The sequence below is a fragment of the Eulemur rufifrons genome, chromosome 6 (genome assembly GCF_041146395.1).
Source record: "Eulemur rufifrons isolate Redbay chromosome 6, OSU_ERuf_1, whole genome shotgun sequence".
NCBI lineage: Eukaryota > Metazoa > Chordata > Mammalia > Primates > Lemuridae > Eulemur > Eulemur rufifrons.
Window position 1 is genome coordinate 30,363,233 of NC_090988.1, and position 27,564 is coordinate 30,390,796.

The window sequence follows — 27,564 nt, forward strand, 5'->3', positions numbered from 1 at the left end:
TTTTTAATTTTTCTTAATCACTCTATATAAGTGTTTGTCATTTTTATTTACCTCTTCAAAGAACTAACTTTTGTTTGCATTGATTCTCTCAACTGTGTGTCCATTTCCTGTTTTGTTGACTTTTCACCCTTCTCTTTATCCACACTTATACTTAGTCTGGGTTTAATTTGCTGTCCTATTTCAGGTTTTTTTTTTTTAGACAGAGTCTCTCTCTTTTGCCCTGGCTAGAGTGCCAGGGCGTCAGCCTAGCTCACAGCAACCTCAAACTCCTGGACTTAAGCAATCCTTCTGCATCAGCCTCCCGAGTTGCTGGGACTACAGGCATGCTTCACCATGCCTGGCTAATTTTTTCTATATTTTTTTGGTTGTCCAGATAATTTCTTTCTATTTTTCAGTAGAGATGAGGTCTCGCTCCTGCTCAAGCTGGTCTCGAACTCCTGACCTCGAGCGATCCTCCCGCCTTGGCCTCCCAGAGTGCTAGGATTACAGGCGTGAGCCACTGTGCCCAGCCTATTTCAGGCTTGTATCTTAATCATGCCCCTTTGCACAATCCTTATGTTGCTTATTTGAGCACTTCTCCCTTTTATTTCAAATCGTTTTCTTCAGATGTTTGTTTACTTAGAACCAACATGTTATTCATTTCTTTATTAGTATATTTGTTTTCTATTTCTTGGATTTCTGCATGATCTCTAATATCTTCTTCTTTTTACATACTTCGGACTCATTTTGTTCTATTTCTTCTTAAATTGGACACATTAATTTTGAGTCCTTTTTCTTTCCTAATACGAGATTTTTCTGTTTTTATTAAATCACACAGGTCTTAAAATTCAGTATTTTCATTATTGTGTAGGTCCAAGTATTTGAAAATTCACAATATAGTTTTTTTCCTTGACCCATGAATATTTAGAAGAATGCTTCAAAGTTTTCAAATGTATGGCAATTTTTTCAATTAATGTTTTTTGTTGACTTCTAATTTAACTGAGTATGCGGCCTGAATGATACAAGCTGTTTAAATGTGTTGAGACTTACTTTAATTTTCTTTTGACTTCATACATGATCAGGTTTTTATAAGTGTTCTGTATGGGTTCAGATATAGGTGTTCAGTGTGTGAACTTTCTTTTGGACATCTTGTTCTCCTCAGATGTCTGACTAATTTCCCCTGTTAGCTCGCATTTCCATGAGATCATCGGTTTCCCCAGCGGGCGAGGCGTGAAGTCCTGGGTCTTTGTGCACCGCCTGATGATTGTAGAGATTGCCATGGGATTGAAGTACCTCGGGGCAAGGTTCTTGGTGATGAAGCCTGGACTCAATCCCTTTCCATTCTCATATTCTCATTCACTCTCCTCAGTGAATGTTCCCCTCAGGGACCCCTCAGAATTCAGTCTCAGGCTTTGAGCCTTTCTTTGTTTTGTTTTTTGTTTGTTTGTTTGTTTGTGTGTTTGTTTATAGACAATGTCTCACTCTTTCACCCAGGCTGGGGTGGCCCAATCATAGCTCACTGTAATCTCAAATTTCTAGGCTCAAGCAATCCTCCCACCTTAGCCTCCCTACAGCTAGTATTACAGGCACATGCCACCATGCTGGGCTAATTTTTTTTTTATCTTATTCTTTGTAGAGACAGGGTCTAGCTATGTTGCCAGGCTGGTCTTGAACTCCCGACCTCTAGTGATCCTCCTGCCTCAGTCTCTCAGTGTTGGGATTACAGGCATGAGCGAGCTACCATGTCTGGCCCTGTTCTGAAATTTCTGGGAGCTCTTGCTGTGTCTACAATTTTCTAGTCTCTAGTCTGGGGAGGGGTGAAAGAAGAGATCTTTTGGCAGCTGGTGAGGCTGACTGCACACCTTGTTATTAACTTCCCATCTTTGTTGGCATCCATCATCGATTCCACATTAATTTATTTAAAAATAGTCAGTGAGCACCTATTTGGCCCTTAGATTATATCGGCAAACAAAACAAAAGCCCTTGTCCTTATGGAGCTTTCAATGTACCAGGAGAAGACAAGCCATAAGCAGTCGACATAATTGATTAAATTATATAGCATGGTAGAAGATGATAAGTTCTATGGGGAAAAATAATTATAGGGCAGTGCCCAGACATTTGGGAATTGGGGGTTGGAATGCAGGCTGTAATTTTAAGTAGGTTAGCTAGAGGTCTTACTCAGAAGGTGCAAATTAGCATCTTCATGAGAAAGCAAACCCATTTATTATTTTAAAATAAAATGTATACTTATATTATACTTAATACTGACACATCAGAGAAAAGACTTTGCTATTTTTTTAGAAAACCAAAATTATTAAATAAGTCTGATTTGCTGAACATTTAGTGTCATTATGTGAATTTAAAGTCTTCAAATTTTTCTAAGCTAACAGTCCCTGTAAAAGGAATTTTTTAAAAGACTCAATACATTTAACATAGTAAAACTTTAGTTTTCTTATTTTCTATTAATTAGGGGAATATTATAATTATACAAGTCCTTGTTTATCTCTATAAAAAAACATATGAGAGCCCCTTTAATTAGAGACATTACAACCTAATTTATCAATTAATATTAATTAATAAATTAATACTCTGGTATTAATATCTTCCAGAAACTGAAAAGCATTTTCCACTCTCACAATTGAAGCACAGGACCTTTTCCAATTACAGATACTAACACATGTAGACAGACAGGTATACAGAGAGCTTACGGCTTCAGTCTTTCAATTCAGCCATGAGTCAAGAATAAACACAGAAATACAAAAACTAACTAGTCTAGGTCTTAAAAAACCATTCTTCTTCCTGGTGGGCACAACAACCTGAAATTAGAGCTCACAAATGGATGAACATACAGAAAAAAGAACAAAAAAGACTAACCAACCAGATTCTCTGTTGTTTCTCACCCAATAAAAAAAAATTCATCTCCACCATCTAGAGAGATCACCAAATGGTTACACTATAAAACTAAATTCCTAATCATTTCAGCAACCAATTAAGAATAGGTTATTGACAAGGGGGAAACCAGAAACAAAAACTAAACACAAAATTACTAGAGAGAGAGAAAAACAAGATAAACAGAGAGTAAGCAAAACCAAAGATCTATTAATGCTTGGAATTTACTCAAGAAAAGATGTTCCCAGGTGAAGGAACCATTAGTGAACTTCTTCAGCAACACAGTGTAGGGGAAGAATAATACATTTTCTTCATCCATCCTAGGTTCATGGCTGAGGCCCCTATAACAAAAGACAGATTAATGAGAGAAAAGCATACCATTTATTTAATACAACTTTTACATGACATGGAGCCTTCAAAAGGAAATCAAGACCTAAAGAAATGGTAAAACCTGTGTATTTTTATGCTAGGTTTGATGAAGAGTGGACAATTGTAGAGAAATATGATTGGACAAAGAGTATGGTCTGATGGTAATAAAAAAATAATGGTAATAAACTGGGGAAAGCTTAGCAAGTATTGTTTGATCAGATTCTTCTTTGTGTTCCTTGTCTTCAGAGATAAGGATATTCCTTTTCTCCAGGTATAGAGCAGGCACCTCTCACATGAGAGTCTTACAACCTGCTTCAGGGAAAGATCAGAAAATCCTTCCTAGGTTTCATGGCCTGCTTCAGGGGAGAAGGGCAGGGGGAAGGTGAGATGAGTTTCCTACTTCTCAAATTCCTTCAGCTTATGCCGAAGTGCCATATTTGGGGGTAGTGTGTCCTGAACCCCATCAGCAGTGTTCTTGCTGCTTTGTCAGGAGCGCCCACTTGGGCTTCTCAGCGGAATCTCCAAAACTGTTAAACTATCATTTTCTAAAAGGTAAAATCATGACTCTCAAATGAACATACAATGGACATGTGTCAAATAATTTATTTAATTAATTAAGGAGGAGACTAGGAAAAGAATCTGGAGAATATATATGTGCAATTAAAAATGCTAAAATGATTTTTCTAATAAGTACAAAACTAGTTGACATCTTATAGGTCAATAAAATATAAATTTTACATGTTAAAGTTTTATCTCTATGAGACAACATTCCTTTGCATGTCTATGAACAAGAATTGTTTGCGTTACTGTGGGCAGGAAAAACCTGCCTTGTTATCAGTTTTCTACAACTTAGTGACAGAGCTATAAAATAGCCTAGTCAATCAGACAGAGGCAGTCAAATCAAAGTCAAAGACCCACCCCATGGAATCACATACTTGCTGGAAGATCAGCTAGATAATGCTCAGGACCACTTCACTGAAAGAACATTCAATGCTCTCTTTTCTGCTCATTTCCAAGTTTTTGATAATTTTTCTTAATGTTTAAAATAAATAACAAAAATGAAATTTCCCACATCAATTTATTCAGATCTATATAATTAATTCTTTGTACAGGTGGATCTTGGGTCAGCAGTTTCTTTCATATATCTGTCTGGGCTACGGAAAACTAGCACTGGTACCTTATAAGCACCCAACTAGATTTAGCCATTATTTGAAAGTTAGTTCTAATATTAGTTCCCAATATGATGGTGGGACTTGGGGTTTAAATTCATAAAATTTCTTTTTTAAGTAATTCTTACAAATAAAGTCAATATATTTAAAGTTAAAATTAAACAAAAAAGAATCCTCTAAGTACCACAGAATGGTACCGGTCCGTGGCCTGTTGGGAACTGTGCCACACAGCAGGAGGTGAGCAGCGGGTGAGCGAGTGAAGCTTCATCTGTATTTATAGCCACTCCCCATCGCTTATATCACCACCTGAGCTCCACCTCCACACACACCCACCCCCAGTCCATGGAAAAATTGTCTTCCATGAAACCAGTCCCTGGTGACAAAAAGGTTGGGGACCACTGTTTTAAGTCAAAACACTGCTTTCTCCTCCAGTTTTGCCAAATGCTATTCTTCAGAAAGTTGGTTACTGGGTGGACTTAACTCAGAGATAGGACATCTGAGTGAAGGGACACTTCCTGGAGCAGGGCTTTTGCGGACAGCTGATGTGGGCTCCAGAAGTTCACCTGACCTCCTGAAGGCAGTGCATGGCATCTGGTAGCTGTTGCTGCTTTGGGTCTGGAAAATGCAGTCTGGTCCAGATCCTCTAAGTAAGGACTAGCAGCTAGTCTCCTTTCTGTATGTACTCAGAAACTAGCCTCCAACCCCACACCTGATAGGTAATTGGATATGTATCTATTACTTGGGCAGTACAATGCCAAAATAATTGGCTAAATAGAAAAATTTTCATCCAGTATTTTTGGGTGTAATCCCAGTTTTATCAGATGTGTAAGAAACTCTTGGCATTTGAAGTTTTGATCATTGAGGTTTCAGCTTTTTGCAAGCACAGAATGTCCAAGGACACGCATTTACCATTTTTGCTAAAGCAAAAATTTGTTGCACTTGCGTTGTGAGGTTGGTGAGTATGAGGGAAATACTCAAACAGTAAATCCTCCTAGCCACGGGGCATCTACCGTGTATAATAATACAACTTACCAGTATCCCTAGCCAGTGTCCAGGTTCTGCTGTATTTTTAGTTTTGAGGCCTGTGGCCTGTTGGGACACAGAAAACAATACCCCAAAATGTGGCACTTTGCCATGTGGAGTAGCTTTGAATTAAAGAAAATCAAAAGGTCTCAGAAATAAGCCTCAGAACCAAGGTCTCTGATGTTCCCCTGCCCTCTGTCTCTCTGATCCTCTTTCTTTCCTGAAACACTGGAAGGGACTCTCTCTGGAACTTTTTTTTCTGACTAAGAAAGCTTCCTTCCAAAAAAAAAAAATGCAATTAGCTTAAAATCCTCTCCCTAAGAATTGCATCAAATAACTAGGAAAGATTAATCCCAGAGAAGAGACTGGGAAGCTGTTACCACACCCAGACAGATTTTCATCTATTCTTTTGAGGGAAGTTCCAGGAGATTATCTGTATAATTAAGACAACCTTTGTTCACAGTGGAGTTCCACCCCTTGCCTTCCCACTGCCTCCCCCAGAGCTCAGAGCTTTGTCACTTACTCCTACACCCTCCACCTCCCCTTCCTCTATGAAAAATATATATATGCATCCGGACGTCACTGCATTATTGCATAACCATTTTTCTGAAATTCCCCCATGATTATGCACGTTATATAAATGCTATGTGCTTCCCCCCACAGTTAATCTGCCTTTTGTCAGTCCATTTTCAGTGAACCTTCAGAGGGTGAAAGGGAAGCTTTCCCTCTCCACCTGTACAAGCCCTTGAGATATACTGAGGCATATTCTTCATTACAGTAAAACTTCTAAAGCAGTTCTGTGCTGTAAGAAAGAACAATGAGTCTCTTTCAGTTCATTCAAGTCTATTCGACTGTTACAAATAGTGCTATTGTGAATATTGCTGTATGTATCTGTTGGTGAAACTCCCTGTGGTAGCTTCTAAAACAGTTAATGTTCCCTGCCTCCTGCCATTCGTATCCTATGTGATCCCCTCCTCTGGGAGTAAAGTAGACCTAGTGGCTCGCTTTTAATGAATAGAATACGGCAAACATCATGGGGTACTACTTTCCAAGATTAGGTCATAAAAGGGTGTGGCCTTGGTCTTGCTGGGGATCTGTCTCTCTCTCCTGCTCACTCTCGCTCTCACTCTTCTTGCTTGCTTTCACCAATGAAGCCTACTGTCGTGTCGGAAGCTGCCCTGTGAGGAGACTCGGTGATGAGAAACTGAGGACAGACTTCTGCGAAAAACCGAGGTCTTCACTCTAACAACCCATGAAAAACTGAATCCTGCTATTAGGGTGTGAATTCGTACTCAGGTTGAGAAAGATTTCTCACACAAAGATTAGGATAGAAAGAAATACAAAGGTTATTATACTTTAAGGACTAGAATAGTTTTAAAGAAAGAAATTTCATTTTACTTCCCAAAGGTGGGAAGGGCATGACACAAAGGAAGGAAAGGAAAAGTGTTGGCTCTGAACAGAAGCAGTGCAGGATTTTTATGGGGACAAAGAGAAGAGAGAAAAAAGTAGTTATGGCCACCGGCTCGTAACAGAAGCAGCTGTGGAGCTGCTATGCTTATTTTTCCCTTTTTTTTTTTTTTTTTTTTTTTCCTTTTCTCTGTGAGGCTGGCTTTCTCATAGTCCTTGGAATCTGGTTCTGGGAGAGCTCGGAGGGAGCTCACACCCCTACTGTCCGCTTAGGGCTCTTCAAGGCTGTAAAAACAAACTTTTAGAGATGACGAGTTAGGCTTGAAGACAACTGAGTTGAGTCCCAGGTGTTTAATCAAACAAAACAAAGGGGGCTGTGCTGTGAGTTTTCTCTTCAAAGGGGGCAATTATGTGCTGTGAGTTTATTCCTCTTACTTTCTGTTTGATAGTTTATTTTTCTCTGTTAGCCAGTTTATTAACAAGGCTGCCCTTTCACCTGCCAACAACTACTTTTGTAAGCCTGGAAAATGATCCTTCCCCAAGCAGGCCTGGAGGTGACCACAGCCCCCTGATACCTTGATTGTAGCCTTGTGAAATACCCTGAGCCAGAGGACCCAGTTCAGCCACCCCGGAATTCCTGACCCACAGAAACTGAGACAATAAATGCTGTTTTTAGCCACTGAGTTTCAGGATGATTTGTTATTAGACAACTAACATGCATGCATTTGGGTAAATACAGAGCTAGGGAAATACAGAGCTAGAATTGTTGGGACATAATCTATGCATATGTTCATCTTTAATATATACCACCAAATTATTTTCAAAAGCAGTTTTTCTAATGTACACTCCCACCAGAAATGTGTAAGAGTTTTTATTCAATTTTAATGAATGAGCATTTTTCTTGAGCATTTATTACGTGACAGGCACTATTTAAGTACTTTACATGTGTTGTTTCATTTAATCTTCACAATTCAGTGAGGTGGGTATTATTACTTCCTCCCTTTTCAGATTAAATGAACTTGCCTCAGTCATATAACTAAAAGGAGGCAGAGCCAGGATTTGAACCCATGTTCAATTCTTTTAACCATTAAGCTGAGAAAGACTTAAATGCAATTATAGAAAACACATATGAAAAATGTCCCTCATTACACACTAAAGAGCAGCATTTTGTCCTGTGTGTAAATCACCTGTCAGCTGTACACAGCGCTGTATCTAAGGGCCGATGAGAGCAGACAGAAGGCCTCCAGATGATGTTTGTGTGGAAAGAAAGATTGGGAGATTAGGGAGGGAGGGAAGGATGGCTTAGGCCAGGCTGGGAGTTGGAGAACATGAGTGAGGTCAAGAGCTCTGTGCATTTGCCTCTCTCTGCCCTCTGCATCTGCAGCCTCCTACGCAGGTGTCATCCTTGGCAGTGAGTTGTCTCACCTGTGGAGCTCTCTCCAGAGTAATACAGACCCCCCAGGGTCCTGAATGAAGGAGTGATTTTCACACACATTTCATCTTTCCCAGGGGAGAACATTACTCAGTTATTTCTTCCTGGAACTCCTCCCTTTGTTCTTTTGCTCTGTTTGTTGTTTCTGAGTGGGACTTTCTTCTTCTCTTCCTCATTCCTGCTGGTGCTTATCTATTTAGTCACCACTCTGATGGGAATTCCTCTTAAGGTGCTGGCGGTTTCTTTGATGAGCCTCCCCTCCCAGACTTAAGGTAAACTCCTGGAAGGATGCCCTGAGCTTCTGGCTGTCTGACCACCTTCCCACAACCCACAACCGGAGCGTTTCTGTGCACGAATTGTCCATTTTCTCCTCTTAAAACCCTGGGAGACTCAATCTGCCTCTTTGAGATCCAAAATAGGGCCTTGCCTTACTCTTTGGGTGGATGCTTCTGTGGGCAAGCTTATAGCATCACATTTTAGCCCAAGTGTCTCCAAAGTTCTACCTTTGAAGCCACACTTTTCTCTAATATCCAAATACAATAATGAGAACCCCCATCCCACACTGGGTCTCAAATTATCCTCTCCCCCCACAAACACCACCACCACCGAATCCCTCTGAGAATGTCCATGTTAGAGGGAGGCTCCCAGCCTCTACATTGTCCCCATCATCTCTTCTCCAAGCTCCTTCTCTGAGCACTGACATGATGGTCTGCACCTTGTCACCCTTCCTGGGTCTGGGGTCTTCTTCAACATGGACACGACTCTGCTTCTCAAGCTCCTACTCACCATTTCACACTGTTGACGAGGGCAGCAGATTTAGTGCACGTTTAAAAGGGAGGTTAGAGCACAGGAGAGAAAACAAGTTACAACTGAGTATCAGCCCTCACTCTTGCAGCCTTCCCCGGCCATGTCCATCCCTGTCTCCTGACTCTTCACAGGCCTGGTCTCAGTTGCCGCAGCTTCTTTCCCTCTTGCCTGTCTTCTCCCTTTTCCCACTTCTCCAAATTCAGCGACCCTGGAATACGTCCTTGGGACCACCAGGAAAAAATAAAAGATCCCTATTACTTTATTACATGAGTCAATTGCACTTCTTTTGCCTCCAATTCCCATTTCCTGGACCTTGACTTTCATAACCAAAGTGCTGTGAATGGTATTCTCAAAAGAACACTGTCCACTCTCAGCTTCCAACTTCAGCAGTAGCCTGGAACTCTGAAATTATTATTTTTTAACAGCTTCAAAGTTTCCAGTTCTAGTTTCCTTAGCTTCTCGGTAAAAGCACGTGTGCTTTCCCCTCCCAGGACTCTGTAGGTAGCAGAGCAGTTAACAGTCTCATCTCACCGCCTCCTGGGCAAACATAAGGGCTTGAGCTCTTTTTGTCTCCTCTTTCATGGATAAAAATACTTCTCATGGTCTCCTAAAGAGGAATCATGTCTCATCAGGCAAAAATTCAATTTAAGAACCAGCCATATAAGAGGATACAAAAAAATCTTTCTCTTCCCCACTATTATGGAGCACACACATCACAAGTCAAACTGAATAGCAAAATCTTGTCACATATAAAAGATCTGAAACATATTTGTAACTTCAAGATGTATGATATTTACATGAGAGATTAGGTCCTATTTCCTATGGTCCACGTGAAACAACCTTTTTTGTTCCCCTACTGTATGCCAAGAGTTTAATTCTCAGAAAGGCCCTGGGAGATGAGTTATTAGTCTCACCTAACAGGCAATATAACTGAGGTTCACAATAAGATTTTTGCCTTGTTTAGCACAAATACTTGCCATAAGAATAATTAAAACCTTGTTATTCAAATTCCAAGTCCCTGCCATGTTGTGGTTCCCCAAAATACAGGTGATAAGTCAAACATCCAAGTGGCAGTCTGACTCTTAGCACCTGCTTCTTACCCCAAGTCCATCAGATGAGGAGACATAAGAGGCAATGAGACAATGAGATATAGAGACAGGTCTCTGAAGCAGGAGAGAAGAACATGAAAGATAAATAAAGCATTAAATACATCAGCCTATGCTTATTAAGTATATTTGTGGCCTGTTAATTCATAAAAGTATCTGAATTATTAATTATTCTTTGCAGAAATCTATACTGCTCTGCTCCTCCAAAGTAGGGAGAACAGATATAAATAATAATAAAAAGAACAAGAAGAACAAAATACTGGAAATGAGTACCTTCAAGAATACCAAGCACAGGACTTCCAGCTCAACTGTCAGAGACATAATGGAGGAGAAAATCAAGTGAAAAATGAGAAGAAAATGTCAGGGTACAGGGGCTATAGATTGCTGATCAGTGCATTGTGACCAAAGACCAGATGCCTGAGACAAGGCAGCTTCAGAGCCTCCCCAGCAATCTATGAAAGGTCAAGACACAATCAGGATTTTGTAGCTCAAGAGAGCTGCCCACAGGTTCTTCAGACCCCACTGGAGCTGCTGCAGTCCACCCGCTGTTGTAAGGGTTTCATGCTTCCCTCCTGGAGGGGCCCTTAATGACAACTGTCCCCCTTCGCACATTATTCAAGTAATGAAGGTTAAAGAACATGCCTATGATCCCACAGATTGTCAAAGTAGAGACTAGCACTCAGACCCAGCCTGTGTCCCCAGAATCCAACAGTGAAAAGGTGAATTGCTAGGTGGGTAGAGGTTGGGGCTCAGGGAGGAGGGTGGCAGCGACTATAGCTGGAGCTCACAGCTTCAGACAGTCCTGTGGTTCAATGTGCTTTGTCCCACTTTTATCTTTCTGATGACACATACACCTTAATAATAACACATGGGGCTGTGGGGTCCATAATCAGGCCAGTAAGAGCTGATTTGGGGCAAATTATTTACTTCTCTAAGCCTCAGTTTTCTCATCTATAAAACGGGACTAATCATTACGGAATTACTGTTGTAAGAATTGAGATAATCTAGATAAAGTGTTTAGCACAATGCCTAGTTCATAATAAACAATCAATTAATAATTCACCCAATAATAGAAATGATTATTATTTCTATTTCCCTTCTGAAACCCTGAGGACAAGCCCCATGTGGTGGTGCAACCCATCGTTACTCAATACCAGGTAACAAGAAATCTGGGCTCTAGTCCAAGTCTCCTGCTGATGAGCTCTGTGTTCTTGGATGACTTTCTTCATCTTTTCAGACTGGCTGAAACTCAGTCTTCTTTTTAGTGTCACCAGGTGCCAGCAATTCCAAATATCATTGACAAAATCTTTCTCCTCCCAAAATCTTATATGGGTCTATGTTCTAAACAAATGCTGAAGTTACTGTTGTATTTGAACAATATATATGTATACTTCAAACTAGCACATTTTTATTATTTATCTTTCACAGATATTGTGTCCCACATGGAAGTTAATTTGAAGAACTTCTAGCTATGCAGTTAGCGCTGGACAAGTGAAGACTCAGCGATACACAAACCCTTTGAAAGTCAGTCCATAATGGCTCCCGCTAACTCACTTTGTTCCTCCAATCCCTGCAGTGCTAGACATTCCTGCCTTTAAACAGTGGATTCAAGGTAAACAATAGTGCTGGGTGTGGTGTCTCATACCTGTTATCCTAGCACTCTGGGAGGCCGAGGAAGGAGAATCACTTGACATCAGGAGTTTGAGACCAGCCTGAGCAAGAGGGAGACCCCGTCTCTACCACAAATAGGAAAATTAGCCAGGCATGGTGGTGTGTGCCTGTAGCTATCAGGGAGGCTGAGGCAGGAGGATTGCTTGAGCACAGGAGTTTGAGGTTGCTGTGAGTTAGGCTGATGCCACAGCACTCCTAGCCCAGGCAACAGAGCGAGCCCCCGTCTCAAAAAAACAAAAACAACAACAAAACCTAAATAAATAAATAAACAATAGGAGCATGAGATTATAATGATGAGAAAACAGAACTTGAATTCCATCAATTCTATCCTTGTGACACACAGAGTTTTTATCTGTATTTTAGATTTTTCAAAGATGAAGACTTCTGAAAATCAATCCCAAAGAAATGCACATGGTAGCATTGTGATTTCTGGAATTGATGTGCAAAGGGATCCTTTATGACTTTGACAAACATCCTTATGTTTAAGACTTTACCAAACTATTTGTGTATTGGTTACTGTCTGTATAAGAAACTTTTCAAAAATCAAAATTAGTAAAAAGTATTCTCCAGTTAACTATGAATAGAGATAGATCGACACATTTTTTAACATGAATATGCAAGGATCAACTATGATGATATTCAGGCTCAAAAAACAAAAACTAACATTGTTTATTACTACGATAGATTGTTAGTGGGGATACAGTTTCTCCTTTTTTCAACATTAATATAATTTTCCCTTTTGTATTTGAATATTCATTTTATTTGCTGTTCGTTTTCCTGCATAATTACCTATAAAATGTTCAGTAACTGAAATTTTCACTTTCTGCATTTCTTTTCCAGTCAATATTCGTATTCATTTTCTGATTAGTATTGAAAATAATTTTTTTGTATAGAAAAAGGGGTTGTTAAAATATGATCCAATCCGTGGGCCATATGTACTAGGTTTGTTCCTGCCCCTTCCAACCAGGCGTAAAGGCACTGCACAGGTTCAGGGATTGTAAAGGAGGGGCCCATAGCAAAAGCTAACCTAAAGGTGTGTTTTGTTTGAACTGTATGGTGTTGGACCACACAGTAGTGTTCTTTTTAAAATGTATTTATTTTAATTAGTTGATATTTAAAAATCAGGGTCCTCATGATTTAAAAATTAAAAATTTCTGACATCTCTTGAACAGTCAGAAAATCTAGTAACAATCAGCTAGAGCTGAGCAGCAACTGTTTAGCTTAGATGTGGCTCTCCAGTTGACGGAGGTCACCACCTCTCCCTTTTCACCACCCTGACCCAGAGGCTGAGCTTTGGCAATTTGCCAATTAGCTCTTGGTTTGCAGTAAACTACTGTACAAGTGCAAAGTGTCCTCAACGTGCTGTGTCTTTGCTTGAGGCTCGGGGAGGCAACATAGCATCCTTAGGTTAGTCAACAACAAAACCGAAACCACCACCCCAGAACTTCTGACCAGAGTCCCCTGTCTGAGAGAGAGAGAGAGAGAGAGAGAGAAAGAGAGAGTGTATGTGTGTGTGTAAGAGAGACAGTACCACATAGCAGGTGTTAGTGCAAGGACAAGAGGTGTACACAGAAGATTTGGACTCAGCATATTGAGAAGCTTTTATCTTTCAGAGGAATAACTACTGGATCTAGTTCTGGGCCATATTCTTCTGAATCCTCCATCCCTCCCTCCCTCCCTTTCTCCTTTCTTCAAGAAACACATGTCCCTAACTGCACCTATTGAACACCTATGATGTGTCAGGCATTACCTAATCACTATAACACTTACTTTGCCAACACATAAATTCTCTCAACTCCAAGGTTCTCAAACTGCGTGCTGAAGCAACCTCACTACAAAGGTGAACTCACAGAATATGTTAAGTTTTCAAGGGAAATACAGTGACAATTGACATTTGCTGGACACTGCACAAACTGCTCCAGTTAGTTCACAGTTTTAATACTAGATCATGCTATGTTCCTTTAAATATCATTAAAGTTGGAAAAGGTTTTTTGCAGTTGCTGTGATCAAAAGCAAGCACTATACGAAAGTCAATGTGGACTGATCTGATTAAAAAAATCAAGAAGTTGTACAGTGCACAAAATGTGTACACACTCCATCAGTAAGGAATTGTTGCTATTTAAGAATAAAATAAAAATATTATTTTTACTTTTAATTTATATGTGTTCCTTTTTTAAAATAGCTACCAAGTTGGGACATAAATAAGTTGATTTGGACCTAACTACTTTATAAACAGGACTATTGAACATTTCTTTTGGCCTAGGGGCATTGTGAAAAAATTTAGTCAGACTCCAGTGACCAGAAACAAGAAAGCTTTAAAACTTCTATATTCACCCATTCTAGAGGTGAGAAATTAGGCCCAGGGAAGTTAACTAACTTGCCCAAGTGATAATTCTAAGATTTAAGTCCAGATGTACCTGATCCCAAAGTCCATGCTCTTTCTGCGGCCCTATATTGCCTCCTGCATGTCAGAAAACACACCAGTTCCATGAACACAAAGCAGGGTCAGACTTGGTCACTGTCTCAAGAGACTCGTAAATGTGGCCCTGTGTGTCATGGGTGCTACACCAACCACTCACATTATTTACAACCTGCCAGGAACTTCAATTATTTCCCCAATTCTCTGTCTGGCTCACAAGCACACACCAAACTCAGGTCCCTAAGGAAAAAGACTGTCCCCTACACAACTCTGCTAGTGAGATATGGCAACATGATGTCATCTCGGGCAGTCTGTGTGAGGCACAGACAAGGGGGTGGGGGAAGTTCCATCACTGACGTCGGTCCTGGGAAAGGAGAACTGTCAGTTTCATATTTACCAGGGAGAATCTTCTGACTGTGTGTAAGCACCTTAGGAAATTCTCCGACTAGAATGGCTAGTAAAGACGAGATGTTAGAATTACTTCCAAGGAATAGATTAAACATTAGAGAGTTCTTTCCTTCACCATAAATGAATGCAACTTCTTCAAAACAAGGAAGGAGGCAAAAGAAAATCCTGATAGCAAAAGTATGGAATGTATTACTAAATGCCACTACCGCCACGCCCCCCCCCCAAAAAAAACGTAGTGGTGTGTTGGCTAATTTAATCATGATTTACATCAAGAGAAGAAAAACCAAAAATAATCAAATGCAAATTATCAAAAAGAAAAAAAAAAAAAAAAACACCAGCTACTAAGTTGAAGGGAAGATAGGGGACTTTTCAGGTGCAGGGCCGTATCCCCCAAGGCCACGTCATCTGTAGGTACTTAATAATTATGATCGAGTTGAATTGAACCAAATTATTTGACCCTAAGCTGATTCCAAATTAGCTTCACCAGAGTGAATTTGGAAATTCTACCATGAGCTAGAGTGAAACTCTAAGTTTTTTTATTTTCTTTTAAAAACCAACCACCATTATGGTATGTAAATTATAATTCAATAAAGCTGTATTTTTAAAAAACAATATCTACTAAGCTCTCTTGAAAATTTCAGAGGTTATAATTAGAAATTCTCTATTCATCTTGTAGAAAATTACTTATTTTTCATTCGCATTTCTTAGTCACACTTTGAAATTTCTCCAAAATACATAACATACATATTTGTAGGGGAGGAAAAATAATATTCTCTCTACCCTTCACAGTTCTGTAACAAAAGACAAATTAACAAGAGGAAAACAAATAAGTTTAATATTAATAATATGTATACACAGAGATAGGGAAAATGAGTAGATCTCAAAGAGGTAGCTTTGAGCTCAGGCTTAAATATCACCCTCAACTGAAACAAAGAAGGAAGGATATGGGGGTGGAAGGACCAGGGAGATTCCCAGGAAAGCAAGGTAAACAAGGGTAAAGTTTGTTTTGCAGATTCAAGTTAATGTCTTGTCTGTTGATAAGAGTTTCTAGTGATATAAAGTTAACATTCTCTTCCTGGTACGGTGAGAGAGAGACAGACATCCTTACAAATAAAGATTTCTTTTATAGATGTGAATTTCTCTTGCAAAAGGGTGACTTCTCTGTTTTCAGAACTTCTTCTGTGCCTTCTGTTTCCCAAAATATTCAGCTCAAAATAATCCTTATACTAAAGAGGCATATTTGCAGTAGCATATTCTGGTCTGCCACAGTCATATATTGAGGTGACATGTTCTGAACCCCATCATATTTATATGCATGCTTACCAATAAATTTAATAATGTAGGATTGAGAAAGCAGTTTGACTGGATAATTAAGAGCATATTTTTAGTGTCAGACTGGGTTTAAAACTTGGCTACACCACTCACTAACAAGTTACTTAAACCCCTTGTGACTCACTTTCCTCATCCGTAAAGTGCAAGTGATGATAATGATGATGATGATGATGATAGCTATTTTATGAGTTTCTATATGTGTCAAGGACTAGTCTAATAAGTGCACATGTATATCTCGATTAATTCTCATTATTACTTAAGTACCACTATTTCTCCAGTACCCTACTACTTAGGTATCACTTTTATTTACATTTTACAAATGAGGAAACAGGGAATTAAATAATTTGTTTAAGGTCATAGTTACAAAACTAGTCTGTTCATAAGCTGAGATTTAGAGTTTAAACTCTGGAATATCTACAAGCCAGAAGACCCCACGCTTTTAACCACTAGTATCTTCCTCATGGGGTTGTGATTAGTAAGTGAAATAAAGTAGGTGAAGACTCAGGACAGTGCCTGGCATATGCCAATAAATGTTATCTCTTATTAATGGCTATATGGTAAAAAGCAAAAATCTCCCTTGATCTGTTCCAATATCCTCCTTTTCCCAAAATAAATCACTGCTATACATACATTTTGTCTTTAAATGCGTATTTGTTTATGTAAATGGAGTAATACTAACCGTATTGTTTAGCGACTTGCTTTAAACTTACTTCTTCATCTTTGGATACTTGGAGACATTTACATGACAGTCCATAAAGATCATTTAATTTAGGATGAAGATAATGCTTTAATTCAGCAGAAAAGATGAATTATTTAATTCATGGTATTAGCTCTACTGGATTATCTTTTCTTCCACATGGTCCTGTTCACTGTGCATGGAGTCCAGCGGTCTGGGACATACCAAATATCCCCTCCCAGGTAAACACCAGGCTACTATATCTTCTACCTCCTATCACTAAGAAATAAGCACAGCAATCTTTAGGTTTTCGAGACAGCAGGTATCATTCTGACCTATTCATTGGATGAATTGGAAGGCTGCCAAATTCAAATAGGGCCAGAAAGGTAATTTTATTGCAGTTTCAAACCATAAGATCTAGCAGGCCCCAATAAAAGAGTCACAGCTACAGACCCCCAGGATTCTGAAACAAGAATGGGCTCTTTGTAGCAGAGATCTGTTCACCATTTGAAAGGCAAACATGATAGAAATGGCACATTCAGGGCCAGACCCAAGCTGGTGAAGGGTCAAGTAAGTCACATGAGTAGGTAACCAAAACTCTCACGTCACTTACATCTTTTGCACCAATGCCTCTCCCCAGCTGATGCTTACAGTCCTGTGAGAATTCTCTATGACTAAGGCAGGGTAGAAAAAAATCCTTTTTCCTCTACCCTCCAGGTTCCCTGGCTGGGGCCCTATAAATTAGACTGATAAAAGATTAACAAGAGAAAAACAAACAAAAGTTTATCAACATATGCATCAAGCTTACATGTGGGAGTACTCACTGATGAGTAACTCAAAGAGGTGGTTAGAACTTGGGTTTAGGCCGGGCGCGGTGGCTCACGCCTGTAATCCTAGCACTCTGGGAGGCCGAGGCCAGTGGATTGTTTGAGGTCAGAGTTCGAGACCAGCCTGAGCAAGAGTGAGACCCCCGTCTCTACTAAAAATAGAAAGAAATTAGCAGGACAACTAAAAATATACATAGAAAAAATTAGCTGGGCATAGGGGCGAATGCCTGTAGTCCCAGCTACTCGGGAGGCTGAGGCAGAAGGATTGCTTGATCCCAGGAGTCTGAGGTTGCTGTGAGTTAGGCTGACACCACGCACTCCAGCCTGAGCAACAGAGTGAGACTCTGTCTCAAAAAAAAAAAAAAAAAAGAACTTGGGCTTATATAGCATCTTAATAAAAGAATAATAAATTTTTAGAGAAGTGACAAGACAAAGGAAAAGGACTTTGAGTTTCTAGACTCAGTTGTGTGAAGGTAAATATATGTGGGAACCAATGGAAGATAATGGCTAGTTATTAAAGTTTGTTATATAGAATCATTCATGCTGTCTCCAGGCTGAGAAAGGTCTAGAGTTGTCTCCAGTGAAAGTGATTAACTTCTGTGCTCACTGCTATGAAAGGGATGGGAGATCTCTTACACATTTTAAGCAAATAGGGAAAGAGCAGAGAGCTTTTCTTGTATCTGTTTCCGTTCATTTGCCTTCAGCTCAAAATAACCCTTATGCCAAAGTGGTGTGTTTTGGAGTGGCATATTCTGCTACCCTTTATTAACTAACTCCACTAAGTAGGAAAAAAAAATTCCTGCCTGGCTAACTATAAATAGACTGCTGCTGTACTTTATCCTCACACAAGGATGACTCCGAAAGCCAAGAGGGAGAAGAAATGCCTCCAGGAAGCAGAGCATTGAGTACATTCAGTGTTGATGGTGACAATAACGAGCACTGAGCACTGGTGTGGAGTGGGAGTGAAGTGAACCAGGTAAGAAGGCACGTAGATTACTGGATAATCACAAGTTGCTGGACTGGTTTGTCACATTCTGGAAGGAGCAAGATAGCAAGATTATGAGATCAGAGACAAAGATGTTTGGGAAAGTAGCACCTGAATGAACTTAGGGAATTAAGCACAAAATGTGTGGATCTTTGTGTCTTGCATCAATGCCTGAAAGAGAACTTCTACTGAGGAGGAAACACTGAACACCTGTGTGACCAGGATGTGGCAGTCAGCCAGCTCTGTTCTCTACACAGTGACCCAGTGAACACAATGGTCCCACGAACAGCACGGCCGTGGTAAAAGGCACAAAGGCTATTTGGGAGCCCAGCTACAATTGAGCTAGTTGCTGCTGCTGCTGCTGCTGCTGCTGCTGCTGCTGCTGCTGCTGCTGCTACCAAAGGTCTGACTTGTCAGCACTAAGGACTGAATCTGAGCCCTCAGTATGGTACCATCTTTCAAGGGGACCCACCAGTCACTTGGTTACAAGTTCATTAAAGCAGATCCTTTCCACCCTGTAGGGGGACATGCTTTTCAGGACTGATATGTATCACAGGCATGGGTCTGTCTTCTTTGGCCTCGTGCATCAGCCACTAAGACTGAGCTAAATGTTTAAATCTTCCTTATATTTCTTCACCTCAACAAATACCTTTACCACTGCACAGAACACACTGCATTCTAGTTCTGTACACCTGTTTCACACACAAAACTTCTTGAGCTTCTTGAGGGCAGATCCCAGGTCTTATTCTTCATGAGCTCCCATTCCTACTACAGGGCCAGACTACATAGCATAAGCTTTATAAATATTTGGTAAGTAAATGAACAAATAAAAAACTCATGCAAACACCCAAATGAGGGATACTGAGAGCCATAAGTAGGGCAGTGGCAGTGGGTTTGGAGAATCCTCTGTCCTTTGTCCCCCAGGGCATGCTCCTGTGAATTGCCACAGCAAGAATAGGGAGCCCTACATAACTATACAGGCTCAGGATAGAGGGAGAATCAGACCAGAGAGCAATTCAGTTGGTAAAACTATTTTATTATCTATTTATTATTAATAACCGTGATTATCACAGTGACACAAAAATCTAGTATTAGAAATCTGTCATGAGTCTCGATAGTCCTAGCACTTAGCACAGTACCTGGCATGACACATACGCTATTTGTAGAATGAATAATAAATGTTTGAATTCCTGAATGAGAAGTAGCATGGAATGTTGAAAGAAGTATGGGCTTAACAGACAAGCAGGCTTGGACTCACATCCGATCTCTATCACTTGTTAGCTATGTAACTTTGGGGATATACTAGCTATAACAATAACTTCCTGTATTATGCGGAATTTGTTTGGTTGAAAGTGTCAAAAAATCAACCCAAACTAGCTCAATCAATAACAAAAAGTGTGGGAAATTTTATCAGCTTGCATAATTGGGAAATCCCACTAGTATAGACTCCTTCGTGTCTGGGTTAAATAAAGAGATTCAAATTATATTATTGGAAATCTAATGACCTCTGCTTGACTTTATTCTCATACAGATTTTCTCCAGGTGGTAACGAGATGGCCACTATGTGTTCCAAGCTTATTATGGTCCTTATAACTCATGTTCCGGGAAAAGAACAAGATCTTATCTCAGCCATTGTCTACATCAAATCCAGAAACAAATACTGTGAGTATTGTACACAGGACAGAGCAGATGATATGAGACAATCACTGCCTTCATGGATTTCAGAATCTAGACAGATGTGCTAAGGTTTCAATCGTGCTTTAGTGAGAAGCACGCAAACATTGAAACACAAATAGTCTCCTTGGAACATGGGGGTCATTTGAGAAGAAGCAACATCTAGGGTGTTATACAGGATGGATGAGACTTCTCCAGACAGTTAAGTCATCTGGGTAGGGTGCAGTGGACAGGGGATGGGGACAGGTGGCAGGGAACTCAGAGGAAGGAGAGTGGGAAAGTCTCTCCAGGATGATACATTCAGGAGGTCAGACGTAGCTTGGTATTGAGAGAGCATTAAGTAGAAAGAGGAAGTGGGAGAAAGTGAAGCTGGAGAGATAAACAGTTATCAGATCCTAAAACTCCATTAATGCCTCGTTAAATAACTTTGTCTTTATTCTTGGGTTCCAGCTTCACAGAGTTAGGGCATTTATACCTCCATGGGTGAGTGGGAAGTGGAGAAGAGCAGGTAATGGAGAGACACGATAGGAGCACAGTCTTATCTCTGTTTAAGACTCAGAGGTAGCTAAGTCAAGATTTCTAGACTCAGGAACCAGATTTTGTCTGGATTTAAATCCCAGCTCCAACATTCAGTAGCTCGTGAGACCTTGAGCAAGTTACTAAACTTCTCTGTGCCTCAGTTTCTTCATCTGTAAAATGGGCTTAACAACAACACCTATCTCATAAGAGTGTAAAGATTAAATGCACATAAAACATTAGAATAGTGCCTCAAACAAAAAAAATGTTAGTTATCATTATTCCTGCAATGATGATATCATTATTCTTATCATTCATTCCTAAAATGAAGTATCAGTTTGTTAATCCTTTTACTGTCTATTTGCTTAAAGATTTAGTAAAGAAAGCTTTTTTTATTAAAGACATATCATCAATTAAAATGCAAAATTTGTGTGAATCATTATAAACGAAACATAAGACATCAAAGACCTTTTCCCCACTTATGGGGAGAGACTTTAGACCACACCCTTGGAATATCCAAGGGCACCTGAGTAGAAAGGTTTGAGAAACACAGTTATAGGCAATAAGAAACTAGTGACAAGACTCTCTTCAAGTGACAAAGGCCCAGAGGCTAACACTGTCCCTGGGCATTGGCAAAGTAGGGAGGACCTGAAGGGAGGTAGGGAGGACCTGAAGGGAGGTAGGGACAGGCAGGAAGGCCTCCCTTCCTTCCAGAATTGCTCTAACTTATTCAGTGATGCCTGATACCTCTTGAAAAGGACATGACCATCCTGAGTTATAGACATAGGATTCAAATGACGTGCCCGTTGGAGTGTTAATGGAGGCTAAAGATCCCGGCAAGGTGTAGATGACCTATGTAGATCCTAAGAGTTGATGAAGGAAGAATAAGTACTGGGGAGCCTGAAAGTTGAAGAGGGTGGGGGCAATGACAATCCACTGGAGAGAAAGGGCCAGAAGAAGAAAGAAACCTCTGGTTGATCCTAGAATTGGCTCCGATCTGAACCCAGTCTTAAACTGGCAAACTCCCTCAGCCATAACCACATGAGAAAACTGAGTGAAGACACCACCCTTGGTGAACCACAAATTTGGCCTCAGAAGAACCGGAGGGTGTGGTCCAGCCAGAACCCAGGGGCTGCCCTGCGTATGGACAGAGCAGTTAGAGGCAAGCGGATCCGGTGTTGTGGGTGTCTCCCTCCCTCCTTCCCGGTCAGCCCAAGTCCTAGGTGATTGACTTTCTTTAAAACTTATCGCTGATTTTAGCTTTGCAAACTGCTTAAAGCTATGGCTACAAACAACACAATAAAAAGTCACAGTAACTGTTCTGCTCTAAGCCTCAATCTAATTAATTTTCAGTGTCCATCTAAACATGGGAAGAGAGAGAACAGGGGAGGGTCAACTATTCTGAGAGTAAGTGATGGAAAGCCAAAAACATTCTCAGATACTCTGAGTAATGACTCAGAGTAATTTTTGCCATCACAGTTTTAGACACACTCTGAAGTTATTTGCTTCTATTTTTTTTTTAAGAAAATCACAAAATAAAATACACTCATAGCTATGAATTCCCTGTATACAGACTCTCAGAGGAGTTCATGTTATCTGATGCAGCTCAGGGGCTGAGTTCTTGTTTTGCCAGGAGGCATAGAGCTTCTCTAGAGAAATAATCGTCTCTGGTTAGAAAAATACCTTAATAAACTACTTGGCAGTGGAAAGGGAGGCCCTGAGAGCTTGGGTTTGGATTGTAAGGAGACAACCTAGAGATTACAAAAGGGTTTCTAATTTTATGGAAAAAAAAAAGAAAAAGAAAGAAGGAAGGAAGGAAAGAAAGAAAAAAGAAAAGAGAAGAGTGAAAGTTCATTGAAGGGACTGAAGGCAAATAAAATAGGAAAATGCAAGCAGCAGGACAGGAAGCAGAAGAGCTGGTTGCTGGAAGATTTTTTTTAAGGACAGGGAAGCTTAGCATTCATTTTTAGATTATCTATAGTATGACGCTGGGCTGAAACTCGCCTTCCATCACCCGCTCCTCTCCAGTAAGATCTAGTCTCCAGAGCTACTTCTGTGAGTCCCTATGGAAGAAGTCGAGCATACAGCATTATATCCTACTTCCAGGGATGGGCTGCGACAAAGGTGATTACTTCCCTTTCTTTCTGAAGTGTAACTTGTAAAAATGGGCACTAATGGAAAACATGTCCAGCCCCATTTAAAAGTTTGCCTGCCCTTCCTCTTGCAGGCAGAGGAGATGCACTTGGTCAAGCAAGGTCCAAACTCTTTACAGGTTAGGGTCTGGGGGAAAGAGAGGGATAGAAAGGAAGAGTGAGTGGTTTTGGTTTTGCCTTCTCCCTTTGGCGATAGAGGGAGCAAGCTTACAAAAGAATGGCATCTGAGCGGAGGCTGCAGTCACTCAGACATCTTCTCCCTCACTTTCCTCTCACTTCCCTTTCCTCCTTGTGCTCCTTTCTCCTCCAGATTCCCAGTTCTAGAACATTCCATCAGCCGATGCATGTGCCTCAGGGCAGTTTCACTGAGAGGCAATGTTGCTGCAGTAGTTCCCTTGTGAAAGGCTTAGATGTCACCTCATTTAGTTGCCTCTCACCCAAACATAGTGGGAGAGACACACCATTCCACTGCCTTCCTTTCCTCTGCGTAAATCATTCTTCTCCTAAATGTAAGATGTTTCCATGTATTTAAAATTACAATTGTGTCACCTGTCCTAACATCTGATTTACCCTATTTCAATTTTTGTGACTTTTTCTTCCTTGAATATGTTCGGTCATTTATGAGCAACAAAGATTTTATTATGCATCCAAAGATTTTATTGATAAAAGACTTGTGCTTTCTTGTGTAAAAAGTTAATAGCTTCTAGGATAAGGAGATTCTTTTGGTTGATTATTATAACACATCTCGTAATATTTAAGCTAGTTACTTCCTTGTGTCTCAGAAAACATTGGTGTTAACTGTATCAATAAAATTATTGGAACAGAACCATTTAAACCTTCTATTTTTTTATACTTATCTGATCTTTATGCTAGGTTCACAGATGGTGCGGGAAAGGATACTACACTACATAAAAACTCCCAGTGTAATGACAACAATGACATCAATGAAAAGCTAGCACTTACTGAGCTCTTATTGTGTGCCAAAAACACTAAGTCTTTTATACATTTAATTCTTTCATTTAATCCTCACAACACTTAGAAAAAGACACTATCCTCATTTTTCATATATGAAAGCTAAATTTCAGAGAAGTTAAATATTTTGTCACTGTGACACAGAAGGAATCTAACCAGGCCTGAATAACTCTCCTTTAACATGATTACAAGTCAGTCTGGTCAGATCACCAAAGCAGAAAATCACATTACAGCAAGGGAAGATCAAAGATATGAAAAAGAAAGCTATAAAAAACAAAGTATGTGGATCAATGACCTAAATATAGGAGTTAAAACCACAAAACTCTAAGAAGAAAGCATATGTTAATAGATAAATCTTCATGACCTTGGATTTAGCAGTTGGTTCTTAGACCAAACACCAAAAGCATGAGCAACTAAAAAATAAATTAAAATAAATTGGAATTTATCAAAATGAGAAAACTTTGTGCATCAAAGGACATTATCAAGAAAGTGAAAAGACAATATACAGAATGGGAGAAAATATTGGCAAATCACATACCAGGTAAAGATTTAATATCCAAAATATAAGAAATTCCCACAACTCAACAACAAAAAGACAAACAACCCAATTAAAAATAAGAGCAAAGAACTTGAATAGACATTTCTCCAAAGATATACAAATGGACAAAAAGCACGTGAAATGATATCCAACATCTTTCATTACTCACTGGAAAAATACAAATCAAAACCACAATGAGATACCAGTTCACACTTTCTCAGATGGCTGTGATAATAATTTTAAAATTTTTTAAAATAAAATACAAAATAATAAATATTGAGGAGGATACAGAAAAATTGAAATCCTGGTACATTGTTGGTAGTAATGTAAAATGGTACAGCCACCATAGAAACCAGTTTGGTAATTCCTCAAAAAATTAAACCTAGAATCACCGTATGACCCAGCAATTCCACTCCTAGTATATACCTAAAGTAATTGAAAACAGAAATTTAAACAGATATTTATACATCAATGATCATTATACAATTATTTACAGCAGCCAAAAGGTAGAAACTCCCCAAGTAGCCATTTGTGGATGAATGGATAAACAAAATGTGCTCTATCCATATACTGGAATATTGTTTAGCCATAAAAAGAACGAAATTCTGATACATGCTACTACAACATGAGTTAACCTTGAAAACATTGTGCTAAGTGAAATAAACCATACACAAAAGGACAACTATTATATGATTATAGTCATATGAAGTATCTAGAATAGTCAAATTTATAGAAACAAAAAGTAGAGCTTACCAGGGCTGGGGGGAGGGGGGAAAAGAGAGCTATTGTATAATGGTAGAGAGTTTCTGTCTAAGATGACAAAAAAGCTCTGGAAATGGATACTGGTGATGGTTATACAACATTGTGAGTTTACTTAATGACACTAAATTGTACACTTAAAAATGGTTAAAATGATAAGTTTTACATGATATATATTTTACCACAGATGAAAAAAAAATCGTTTCCTTCTTTAAAAGTCAGTCACTCAGGCCAGGCACAATGGCTCACACCTGTAATTCCAGCATTTTGGTGGGCTGAACCAGGAGGATCGCTTGAGGCCAGGAGTTCAAGACCAGCCTGGGCAACATAGCAAGACCCTGTTTCTCCAAAAAAAAAAAAAAAAAAGTACTTGTGACATGTATATATAGACTAGATCACTCTCATGAGCATCATACCTGATTTCCAGATGAAACCTCAAACCCAATGTCCAAAATTGATGTCATTACTTTACCACAGCCAAATCCCCATTCCCCTCGTCAAATCCTCTCCTAGGTCCTTCTCCTGTGAGCCGTGTTTCCATCATAACAGCACTACCATCTGCCACATCTATTACACTCACATCATCCTTGATTCTCTCTTCCGCACTCCCACAGACAATCAGCCCCCAAGTTTCAGATTTGTCCTGTTTGTATCAGTCCTACCCTTCCAAATATACTTTGAATTTTCTTCGTCTTTTCCATCCCTAAGGGCACAGTCTTAGTTTTGGGCCTCATCCTACCACTCCCACCTGGATTATTGTGATAACTTTTTGCTTGGTCTATCTGCTTCTCTAATAGCCCTCTACAGAGAGTCATCTCTCCTTCCACAATCTGTCTTCAGAATAACCAGTAACACTTACAACATTACAAATCTGATCGTGCTGCTTTCTTCCTATAAAATATCCCTTGATGTCCTTTAGGATAAAGCCCTAACTCCCAGACATCCAAAAGCTGACTCTCAAAAACGTGGCAACCACCTCTTCTCCAGGCTGCCCCCGCCCTCCACACTGGCCACATGGACTGCTCACTCTACCTACATTCTTCTCCTTCCATATACTCTTCCTAGAATGTCCTTTCCTGAGGAAACTCCTAGTTATCCTCCAAAATCCAGCCAAAATGCCACCTCCTATGTGATCCATTCGTCAATCCCATAGGAAGGGTTAGCTGCTCCCTTTGCTTCGGAAGCATTGCATATTATAAGCATGCATAACATTGTTTTAATAGTATTTACCTCCCCATATTGCCACCCCAGAGCATAAGCTTCTAAAGGCAAGAACTGGGACTTGATCCCGCTAGGTTGTTTTTTCACTTATTATAATTTAGATGAACAAGAGGTTTCTTTCTCTCTGTCCAAAAGTGAATATTCAAGGGAGTTAATACAATTCATTTAAAGAGTTTGTAATTTCTAATGCACTTTGAATTACTAAAAATAAACTGAAATGTAAAATACAAAATGTAGAAAATGCCTTTCTTTAAAGACTATTTTTTTAAAGCAGTTTTAAAATCACCGCAAAATTGAGAGGAAAATATGGAGATTTCCCACACACCTCTTGCCCTCACACACACACAGCCCCCGCCATTGTCAACATCCCCTTCAGAGTGGCACATTTGTTACAACTGATGAACCTACACTGACACATCATCATTACTCAAAGCCCACAGTTTGCGTTAGGGTTCACTTTGATGCTGTACATTCTATAGGTTTGGACAAATGTAAATGACATGTATCTACTATTATAGAATCAGAGTTGATTCGCTGCCCTAAAAATCCTCTGTTCTCTGCTTATTCATCCCTCCAACCCACCTCACCGTGCCCCCACCACACACACAGTTACTGATCTTATCACTGTCTCCATAAATGTGCCTTTTCCAGAATGTCCTATAGTTGCGTACACTATGCAGTCTTCCAGATTGGCTTCTTTCACTCAGTAACATGCATTTACCATTCCTCCGTGTCTATTCATGATGTCATACCTCATTTCTTTCTAGCACTGACTAATATTCCGTTATCTGGATGTACCACAGTTTATTTCTTCATTCACCTACTGAAGGACATCTTGGTTTCTTCCAAATTTTGACAATTGTAAATAAAGCTGCTATAAACATTCATATGTAGGTTTTTGTGTAAACATAAATTTTCATCTCCTTTGGGTAGATACCAAGGAGTGCAGCTGCTGAATCATATGATAAGAGTGTGTTTAATTCTGTAAGAAACCATGGAACAGTCTTCCAAGATGGCCATATCATTTTGCACTTCCACTAGCACATTCTGCTTTGGTGTCATCAGTGTTCTAAATTTTGGCCATTCTAGTAGGTGGGTAGTGCTATCTCATTTTGGTTTGCATTTCCCTGCTTACATATGGTGTGGAGCATCTTTTCATAGGCTTATTCACCATCTGTATATCTTCTTTGATGAGGTATCTGTTAAGGTCTTTGGCCCATTTTTTAATCAGT